Below are 11,466 nucleotides of genomic sequence, written 5' to 3'. Positions count from 1 at the left end.
ATGTCGTGTATGCATAAACGAGCGCATGTTGTCCGTAATCGCGTAAGTTTTAGTTATGATTGCCATATGAAAGGCCCAATCAAATTTCATTTGAAAGGGGGAACATGTAATAACTCATTTATGAAAGGAAAAGAGATTTTTCGAGTGTTTGACGTTCCAACACTGAACAATAACAACATTCGACGATGTTGAAAGCGATTCACGTTTGAATAGACAGCTTCCACGCTTATTTTTACCGCGGCGCGAGTATTCTTTGTAAAACGTACCGTGGAGGGAAGAGTGTTCGCACTTCTAAGGACGAGCGCGGCAAATAATTTATTCCAAGCGAGAGCGAGAGAGTTCGTCTCCGGCGGTTGGTTGTGGATGGTGTCGTAGTGTACGATCTTAAATGAAAATGATTTCCCTGGAGAGGAAAAGCTGGGAAGGGCCGCGCGACGAAGGGACAGCCCAGGGAAGGGAGAACGTCTTAGGTTAACCCCTAGGTCCCGAAAGAACCGCATCCACTTTATCGTTCATCTCTCTTCGAAAATACGAGAGGAATATAAACTCTTACGAATTAATGCTATTCTACTTGCGGTTATCCGTGAAACGAACTCATACCATTCCATTTCTTGATGGAAGAGTCTGATGGACCTTTGCTTCAAGTTTCATTTCGAAGAAATTGCTTTTGTATCTTCTTCATGAATTAATTTACGAGATATTCTGAAACAGTTTAGACAGCATAGGTCATATTACTTATTATTATATAATAAAATAATGTTTAAATATATAATATTTATATCTACGATACTTTAAATTAGATATAATTATCTTCTATGACGTACAGTTTCTTTCTCTTATTATTACTTAAATGGTAACCAACTTTAAATTTGTTTCTGCACACTTATGTCGAAATAAATCTAAATAAATGTTAATAGAATACAAGTTAGTGCTGAAAAATAACTAGAATTTAAAATAATATTTTTACAATATGCATCATTTTTTTAAGTATACCATATTTATTTGACAATGAAATCGTACATAAATTAGTGACAAACGTTTCGTTTTTACTTAATCCTCGTGACAAATTGTAAGTTTGAGGATAGGACACCTTCGTCGATGCACCGAAAACTCAGGTTGATTCGTCTCTGCCACCAAAGGAGGATAGAGTAGAAAATGGCGGGAGGAAGAGAGAGGCTGTGAGGATAGGGATGTGGAGAAGTTTGTGGAGTAAGCGGGTGAGCGAACGGGGAAGGTGTCTGTAGGTGAGGAGTAAGGGAACGAAGGGGAGGATGGAGAAGCTGCCTCTCTCGGGGCCTATTTGTAAATCAGTTCCCGGTTGCTGGATCCTGATAAACGTCCTCGTTACGCGAAAACGTGCCGGCGACGCGATTATTTAACATCGCGATGCTAGCAAGCAAGCAACGACCGGCCACCCTCTCCCCTCGAAACATTTGTCTCCTGGTGCCCCTTCGCGCCTCGTCCACACCCGGAACACCAGAGGATGCACCGGATGCCGCGTCGTCCTCGTCGCTATATACGCGGCCCTATCTAAATTGCAAATATTCCCCCGCGAAATCACGATCGAGAGCGAAGACGGGCGAAGACGTGGCCACGATGGCGCAAAGTGTTTCGCTCTGGGAAGATGTGAAGTTTGATGGAGCGCGCTTGAATGAATACCAAATTAAGGTATCGTTAAATCGTTCGGTGAAATTGCTCGCTATGTGCCGAGAGAGCAGTGAGACGATAATAATAATGAAAAGTAAAGGAACTATAGAATCAACAATGCGATAGATAATGTGAACGTGCTTTAAACAAACGGTAAAATTGACAGCGCGAGATCATAGTGTTATAGCATGAATTTGATTTCTGAATGACGTCGCGTAATTAATTTGTGCGTTGATTTAAATCAATATAAAGTTTAAAGGATAATATAAAGTTACAACAATTTATTCTCGATGATAAAATATTTTTATTAATGTTGCTATTTATGTATTATACATTTTTTATTGTTTTGTTCAAGAGTTACTTTTCAATATAATTACTGTAGTTATAGAAATATCGTGCGTTATAAAAAAAAATGTTAAACATTATAAAATCAGAACTGTTGAATTTTATATACATCTCTATATTCAGTTTTAATATTTTCTTTAAATAAGTGATATAACATATTCCATTTTGTTTTAATTATTAAATAAAATACTTATACATACATATTAAATATATGTTCTGTCATAAAAGCTCGTAGTTTTTTTCAGGCAATCATATTCAAATTTTAACTTTTCACTCTAGCAGCATATTTAACCTACATTCTCCGTATGTTGCAAGTGCTATTAAATATTCAAGAATCTTAATATATTTTTCTATAAAAGTCTTACTGATCTTAAAAGGTTTTCAGAAATTCTAAAAGACAGACCTCTCGTTAATGATTTAATATTATGAAAATAATATTATGTATATGAATTATATACAATTTTTTTGCAAGATGTATGTAAAATTATTTTATTACGTGCATATTTTTTATAAAATAAAATTTCAATATATAAAACACATTTTTAATGTAATATGTCAAATACGAGTTATTTGTTGAATTGTTAAAAATGTAAAGTATATTGAGATTTGTATAAACTGAGGGGAGATTAAAATATTTATAATAAATATAAATAGTAATAATAGTTTTTAAAAAGGTAAATGAAACGGTCGTACCTTTATCGTTATTCAAAATTTTATTGAACTATGTATATCAGATCTCTAGTCGTGAAAGAATCGGTATGATATGTCATTTCGCATTGACGCAGCTGTAAAATTTAGGATCCGTCTATACACTATCAAAAGTTGTTCGCGTAAACATTGGTTTTCACGCCGACTTCAAATGTAGTTATATGATTTTGTGATTTCTCACACTCTCGAACGTAAATTGTAACACGATCATACTTGAGAACTCCTGCCCGCACACGCTAGTACCTATTCGCCGAAAATGCTCTTTGGAGTTTTCAATGTTTATACGACTTTTATTCCTTTCCAAGCTGCCTGCACGTCGCGTTTACAGATGCTTCGCTAAGGAAAGTATTCTGTTACACGCGTAAAGTACGATGGTAGTTCGTAATGATCGCGAGATGGACTTTTCTTCGTTTGAACTGCCATTGAAGATTGTAAAAATTCGCGGATCATTCGATTGTGTCACGTGTCCGTTGCGTCTTACGTTCGAGCACTTCGTCCGAATTTTTGGCGATATCCATATTTACCCGTCAGCTCGGCGCGACACTAAAAGTGCACCGTTTTAGGAAGAAGATCGATCGAGGGGAACACCAACATTGTCGCCGTCGCGAGCCTCGTAATGGAATGTTGTTGACGTGACGTTGACGACGACGTTGAAGGATCGAGGGAGAAATTTTCCTCCTCCGGTCCGAGCGACGTCGCTGTCGATCAAGCAATTAGCCTTCCTCCTCTCGTACCCCTTCTACAAACTCATTTCGAATAGATCATAATTCTTGTCAATAGGATGCGCAAGTAATGTAAATATTCAAACGCTCCTACACAGAAAATTCTTTACGTGCACACATACATACATATATATATCCTACTTAATGTGTTTTATTGTACAATATAAATTGAAACAGAGAGATTTTCAAATGTTCCATAAATTTCATGTATTTTTTTTTGCAATTAATAAAGTAATACAAATTAATGCATTTTATACCCACCAATTTTCCCTTGAATATAGAGTCATTATCATGATAGTTTTCAGCTTAAATTAGTTTCTATGAAAAAAATACATAAGAAAATGTCAAAATAAAACGATCTCTCACGAACAGTGACGAAAAAAGATATACTCTTTTTTGTTTGGTAAAAAAAAATGACAAGACAACGACATTAAAAGATATTGGAAAAGAGTAATGCAATTTTGTTTGGAAATATTGATTGTCATATTGAGAAATTGTAATGCATGGTATTAAGAATCCCCCATGATTTTATCAAATTTTATTCAACTTTTTGCCAAGAACTAATTGCTTTAGAACATTCTCTGAGAATTTTCTGTCAACTTCACGCGTAATTGTTAAATGATAAATGAGAAAAGTTTTACTTTTTATCGGATATTCAATACGATCGCTATCAACAGATGATTAATATCTGATCTTTATGTCAGGTTTGCAGAGAAATTCAAGCTTTGTTCGCTAAGTACAGGAATATTATAGATTATAAATATTTTTAAACATTTATCAGATTAATATTTTATTATTTTTTCATACAAAGCATTCATGAAATTTCTTGTTTGACATACGTGTTTAACGTTCCCTAAACTATATTATAAAAAAAACTTTATTATAAATATTGTTTTATTAGAGACTATTTACCAGAGTCAATACGCAATTAAATTACATTCTAGCACAATTATGAATTTTTAATTCTCATATACCTACGTTATTAAAAGATGATAACGTAATCATATTAGTTGAAATGAAAAAGAACAATACAAAGCTTTACTTGACAAGCTCGTTGGTTATTAACGTTTTTGGACTAAGCGATAGGGTGATGGGAATTGGCTTAGTGTACGCAGGTGTCAACTTTGGGGCAATTCGCTCGTCGGGTCAACAAAAAATTCTATCACTTTGCAGCATTGAAATTTTATTCAATAGCGGAGATACAATACTTTATGTTTGAGTAAGCTTTAACAATGAGCGTTCCGCCGCTTCGACAAGTTTACGTTTGGTATTTATAACAGAAAATATTCGAAACTATTTGGAAAAATGTTTATTGACCTTTGTAATACATTTAATAACGTAGATATTTTCATCAGATTTTATTATCGATTCTGCTATCACAAGGTGCTATTGTATTGATTAATTATTATAGGGGAGGTTCTTTCTTTCTCACAATGAACAACCAAATATTTACGTAGTATTAATTAATTAATTAATTAATTAATAGCAATTTTAGCCGCAGTTTTCTGTAATTTTAACAGAGTTCTATACTCTACAATTATTTTTGAACAGACTTCCGGCCGCTACGTATTTTTCATTAATTTTTTAATGTCTGCATCTAGCATGACACTTGTAAAAAAATGTCGTGCTGTTTACTTACACCAATTTTGGCGCCACAGTTTTTCGTAATTCTAGCAGAGTTCTATCCTTTACAATTATTTTTATTCACTCGTGTGAAGCTGGCCCCTCAATATTAAAAAATCGATTTTTTTCTTCATGCATTCGTTTCCTCATTGTTTGCTCACAAATGCTCAGTTGGAATTATATAATAATAAAGTAGTTTCTTGTCTTTCATCTTCTATAAGTTTCTTCGTAGTGAGAAAATAGAAGTTCCAAGCTCTTTACTAGATTACGTTTGGAAATATCATCCAGTGCAACCATATATCATTTTTCAAGAAACAAATTGATATTATTTATCCCCATTACGACCTCAAAATGGCGACAAAAATTATCGGTTTATACATGTGTTTATTCATGTTGTTCACGAATAATAACATACTAATAAATCTAAGAGAATAATATTATAATAGCTAAGAGAAGTTTCAACTTTTGCAAAATAAACATTTTGCTTTATACGGTCATTGCGACTGACAGAGTTGCTACAGAAGATACATTTTTTAATTTCCTGACTTCTTCAGATTTTTCAGATAATGGAAAATATTTCATGATAAATACCACATATGTAAAATTTAACATTCATAAGCAGGAATTGTGAAAAGGCTATAAGTACGTATTCAGATTCTCATCCGGGAACTTTCCAAGTATCATATCATCCTTGTTCAACATTTAGTAAACAACAAGGATAAAATGATACCTGGGTGACATTTGGGTGGGAATCTGACTCCGATATATACATGTACAATACATTGCCGGTTCTATCCAATTCTATCAAGTCAGGCTGAAAAAAAAAATCGATAACTAATCGTGCGCCACACAACGGTGTTCATGTGAAAACGAACGCACTCATTGTCAGTACCACAGCACTGACTGAGTTTTTAGCGCTCTCCCTTCCTTCGAATACTTATTCTTTTCGAAACTTCATTTATTGGTTACGTTTAGCAGAGAAAGCAGCTCTTTACTATTGTAAAATTCTCTAATACGATTGGTTCCTTGCCTCAATGGTGCAACAGTACGTTCTGACTGGACGATGAATATAATAATAATGACGACGACGTATCTTAAAAAGTGACAGATCCATATTTTGCGTCGCAATATCTTTGCTTGTAGGACACGTAGACAAAAAATAAAAGCACTTTCATTACACAATTCGAGTGGACGCTGTCGATTGAGCGTATATAGAACTTGATCGGTTCAGCCGTCTAATATAATTTCAATCCCCCGCAACTCGCGATTTCGCATAAAGGAACGCTATTGTCGCTGTGCTTGGTCTTATCGTCGTGACATTACCGCTATAGCGTCTCGGCGCTAAGACCAAGAACAGCACGAGACACCCCGTGTCTCCTGATTTAGCATTTACACAACTTTGTTCTTACATTTAATAACGAAGTAATTTTATTCTTGAATTTCGAGAATGGAGTGTTAATTGATTAAACACATCTACAAGACTTCAAGAGGAGATTAATAAAGTCCTCTATTCAAGAAAACGTTCGCGTCCTCGCGAATCGATATTCGGAGCAAGTCGGTCGTGCGAGATAAAATGGTTACTTTAGTAACTATGAAAGGGTGAAAAGGCGCGGAAGGGAGGCAAAGGAGATTCGGGGCACCATGAGCGTCGAGGTGCTCTATGCAATTATTCGGTTCATTTAATTCTCGGAACGCCGACTGAGTAATGCTCGCGTTGCAGCGAGAACGACGGTGACGATGGAAAGGTATATATGCGTAGGTATGTGTATGTGTGTGTGTGTGTGTGTGTGTGTGTGCGCGCTCGCGTCTCCAGGTTCTCCTGTAAGTAAATTTCTGCCGTATAGGGAAAATGGAAGGGGAATGATCGAGAGTACTTTGGGCACAGCAACTTCGGGGTAGCACTCGATACCATTTGAAAGCACGTAGGTAAGCATTTATCTCAAAATATCCTATTTATCTGGGTGCGGAGGGACGCGTCCTGTGTCCCTTATTTCGGCACTTTGGTCACGTCTGACCAGTCCAGCGTTTCGAACGAAAACCTGCAATTTCGATTTCTCCCTAAGATTCCACCTTCAGTCAGCCCTTCTTTTGCCCCGCAACCTTTTCCTTTCCCCTTTTGATTCCTTTTGCCTCACGGTTCCTGTGCGTCTACGGTTTTCCCTTCGCTCACCGTTTTTCGCACACAGCCCGTCCTTTCTTGCGTGGCCCTTTTCGCGTTGCGCTCTGCGTGCAGTGCATTGAATTTAGAAACTTGCGTACATACGACGATGACGACGACGACGAATGTGCACAGAACGACTGACTTAAACCGGCAAATAAAAGTTGGCGGCACGATGGTAAGAGGATGGATGCGCCGGCGGCTTCTACGTATAGGCAAATCGATTTAGCCCTTGACGAGCCCTGTTACTCTTTGCTCTTCCCCTCGACTTCAATCGCCCGCGTTTCTCTATGTACACTCGCGAAGATAAACGGGCACAGAATTGCGCGATCTTCCGGTCGTGTTGGCCCGGGAAACTTCGAAAAGCGCATGATTTCGTTTGTATCGCAATCGAGAAATCGAGTTATGAAACTCGTATATTCCTCGGCCGCTTTGCCATGTAAATTGTTTAACGCGATTCGGTGCAGTCGAAAATATCGTCTGTATGCCTACGTTAAATGCCTAACATCTTTTTTAATGCGGTTGTTCACACGGAAGCGTATATATTCTTTTATTTCTTCTTTTTGCAAATAAGTATACACTGTTTAAAGAAAGTAACCTTTTACAATTATATAGAAAATTAATAACTATATAGCGCACAACAAATTAACAGTCTCGTTTATATCATATTGCCATGTCAAATTTTGCACAAAAATTATTTATCGTTCAATAACATTCGCACTAGTGTCACATCAATTGCATGCACTGTGCCATGGGCCAAGCAATTTTTTGAATTCGAATGCAATTTTACAATACTACAAAAGCACGTGAAAGCAAAGCTTTGTTAAAAAAAAAAAAAAAATTAAATGCTGTTGCTTTGATCAAGCTATTTGCACGGATGACCTCGGGAATTGTCACCGACCTGTTATACTTGAGAGGGTCATCTGGATATCATCGATTACATTGATATGGGTGTAACAATCCAGCTCGCAAAACGCGTGTGTTACGCGCGAAGCTATATCGTGCCGAAGAGTTCAACAATGGCCGAATCAATATTTTCGCATTTGACGTGTTATACGCACCGTATGCCAGTATGGCGCGTGTACGGATTTCAACGAAGTCATCCATTGTGTGAAAACCAAGCTGGATAACTTCATCGCGATGGCACTCGCGCGTTCTACGTCGATCATATTTCATTACGTCAATTTTCCCCTCGCTCCCTTTGTCCCTACGACCAGTTTTCAGCGTTATTGACCGTCTAGGCGCATGTATCGAACATCCACGGAAGTTATACCTCGCGGCGTCGTGAAGTTTCGAGTAGTACAAATCAATGTTTCAAGCGTCCAACGCACTCGCGAATATTTGCAACCACCTTACGGTGCGAAATCGATTTGCGCGAATATTTGATTAATTTTATTCGTACAAGGAGAATGAAAACGCACAAGGGGAGAACAAGAAAAAAATTAACAAATGGAGAACGAGAAAACATATAATAAGTTTTCAAAATAAAACAAAATTTCTAGTTTAGTTTGAAAATGCAGTCGATCTCTGTTTTCATATTGTATTATAAATATTTGCGTATATGGAACATTAATCTTTTGAAAAATATGCAGTTGAAACTTGCGATTTATAAAGTACAATATTAGAGAGAACTGTAGTTTCAATTCTATATTGAAATCTGAATGCTTTGTAAAACATGTAGTAGATTGTATGTGACTGTTTTTCTACTGCAACTTCTATTTATAAATTTATTTTATACTACGCAAAATGAAACGTTGTAAAACCCAATGCTTGCGCTTGTAATTCTGCATGTGTGGTACGCAAATATATATTCTAAACTTTATATGTAATTTATATTAAATTTCTCGTACAGCTTCGGGTTAATTTTATATTGCAATAGATAAAAATAATAATGCCCGACGTTGGTGTTGAATCATATTTTATTAAAATCTGCATTCGAGTATTACACAATCCATGCATAATAATCCGCTTTAAGCTTCTCCTGCGCTCTCTTCGCCATGGCAGGTTGAAAACAACCATAAACAAAGCAAACTAAGCACGAGCGTTGGCACTCGTTCCACGTCGATCATATTTAACTATGTCGACCCTCGTCACGGTTACAACAAATTTCGACCGTTGTTGACCGGTGAATTGTCGGACCGAAGGATCGGCAGAGAATGTACTCCGAGACACGTCAAACCTTTTGATATGGCTAATTGTTTACCATCTGCAAAATACCAGACAAGTTGGAAACCTAAGGATTTTAGAATTTTGCTCTAAACTTGCTCTAAATTTATATATTTATTTGTTATTTTACACATGATGGTGCAGTATTAATTAATCTAAATACAATAATTTTATTATGAACGATGCGTGAACGCATTTTTTTTTGCACGGAGAATAAGTAACAATAAATATTGATAATGGCTTTCATAAAAATTTTTACGGAAATATAACTGCGTTTCATAATTTATTCAATTACATTGCGGATATGCAATTGCACACGTAATTATTCAAAAAGGATATTTGTATCATATATATTATTATATATTTAATTAATAAACATATATACTTGTAATGTATGGTATCTACATAATTTGGAGAATGGAATTTTCAAGTGTGTACTGGGAAATACAATTTATCTGTTATTTTGCAATAATGATTTATTAATCCATTTCTATAGAAATTTTGTTTATGTGAGTAATTTTAAAGGATTAGTTAGAAGAAGGATTATTCCACTTGACTTGGAAAGAACAGTTTTGTTCAAGTATCTAAAAGTTTTGATAGATCTAAAGATAATTTTGTTTGCACGTTCAAGATAATTATGTGAAACTGGTTGCTAAAATATTAACACTTTTTACTGTATACATTGTCCTCAATGCTTAAGCATTCTACATAAACTTTGATGATCTAACAAAATTATTTTCAGATCTGTATCTAGCTAAATTCTTTAGATGTTTCAGCAAAATCGTTCTTTTCATGTATAAAGAGAGTATGCAATAAATAATAAGACACGCTTTAAAAGAAACTTCAATAATAAGATTGCCTATCGAATAGGAGATAAATTTTGATCGACATGGCAACGCTGCCAATCAGCGATACTGTCGATCAATCATCGAGTTTGGGTAGTCATTAATTAAAAGCGGAATTCGCACGAATGAACCGGCAATGAACACTTGACCGGTCGAGCAGCCTCGCGGAACATCATCCCGATCGGTTTGAAGTGATTCTCTATTCCCCTCCCCCAACCTTCCCCCTTCGCCAATGGACGTAGGGTCGTTCGAGGGCGGTTAGGAGGGTATCCGGAGAGGCAGGGGTTGAAATTCACGTAGTATCACGGGGCACCCCCATAACGGCCCCCTTTCGGGGTAGAGCGGTCCGAAAACGTGGCGTCCGTCAGTCCTGCAATTTCGATGGCGGCTCACGGCCCTGTAATTTGATCAATTAACGCCGGCCCTGCTATACAGGATAGCAGTGGGTAGGCTGTGGAAGGATGATTGCATCGGGCAAACGTGAAATACTTGACCACCGCGGAATGACGCGATTCCACGATCACGATCGGTGATCCGGCGATTGTCGACATCTTCGGGCAAGTTCTTCCCTTGATGACCAAAAATTGTTATTTAAGAGATTTGAGTGGAGAATTTCATTGTGTACCTCGTTAGGCAGACACGAAGGTGGTAGAGGATTGCGAAGGGACGTAAACGCGACGCGGAAGCGGCTGCGTCGAATCCGATTTGAGGGTTGCACGTTGCGCGCGTAGTAATTACTTAAGCGCGTTGCAGTGTAGGAAATCGGAGTGCCATGTATACGTGGAAATTGCATTTCGCAGTACGTCACGCGAAAATTCTTTACGTCGGGATATGTCAGTTTTGAGAGTGAAGGGAACGTTGTGTTTAAAACTGGCACTCCGAATACGCGATTGACTAATGGATCGACTGATTCATAAAACCTTGAACCTTGCAGTTCACATTCTGTTGTCATGGCAGATAACAAAAAGTGTGAAGCTAGGTATTTACGTGAAATTTTTATTCAATAAATACTAATATTTGCTGTCGAATATTTGAATGTTTCTACATTCAGTGGACGTTGATTCGAACTATTTAATGTGATAATATTGCGTTTTTCTAACGTGGTCATCGTAGGTGTCTCACAATCAGATAATTTATTAACGAGTTGAAACTTTATATCATATTGTTTGATTAAAAGTGATAAACAGTATACCGTTTTAATATATTTCGCTAAAGATAAATTCTTTGTTTAATGACTTTTTTGTTATATTGG

The sequence above is a fragment of the Cyphomyrmex costatus genome, unplaced genomic scaffold, assembly GCF_001594065.2.
Source record: "Cyphomyrmex costatus isolate MS0001 unplaced genomic scaffold, Ccosl1.0 scaffold193, whole genome shotgun sequence".
In the NCBI taxonomy this organism is placed as follows: Eukaryota; Metazoa; Arthropoda; class Insecta; order Hymenoptera; family Formicidae; genus Cyphomyrmex; species Cyphomyrmex costatus.
Note: the sequence above shows the minus strand (reverse complement) of the source record.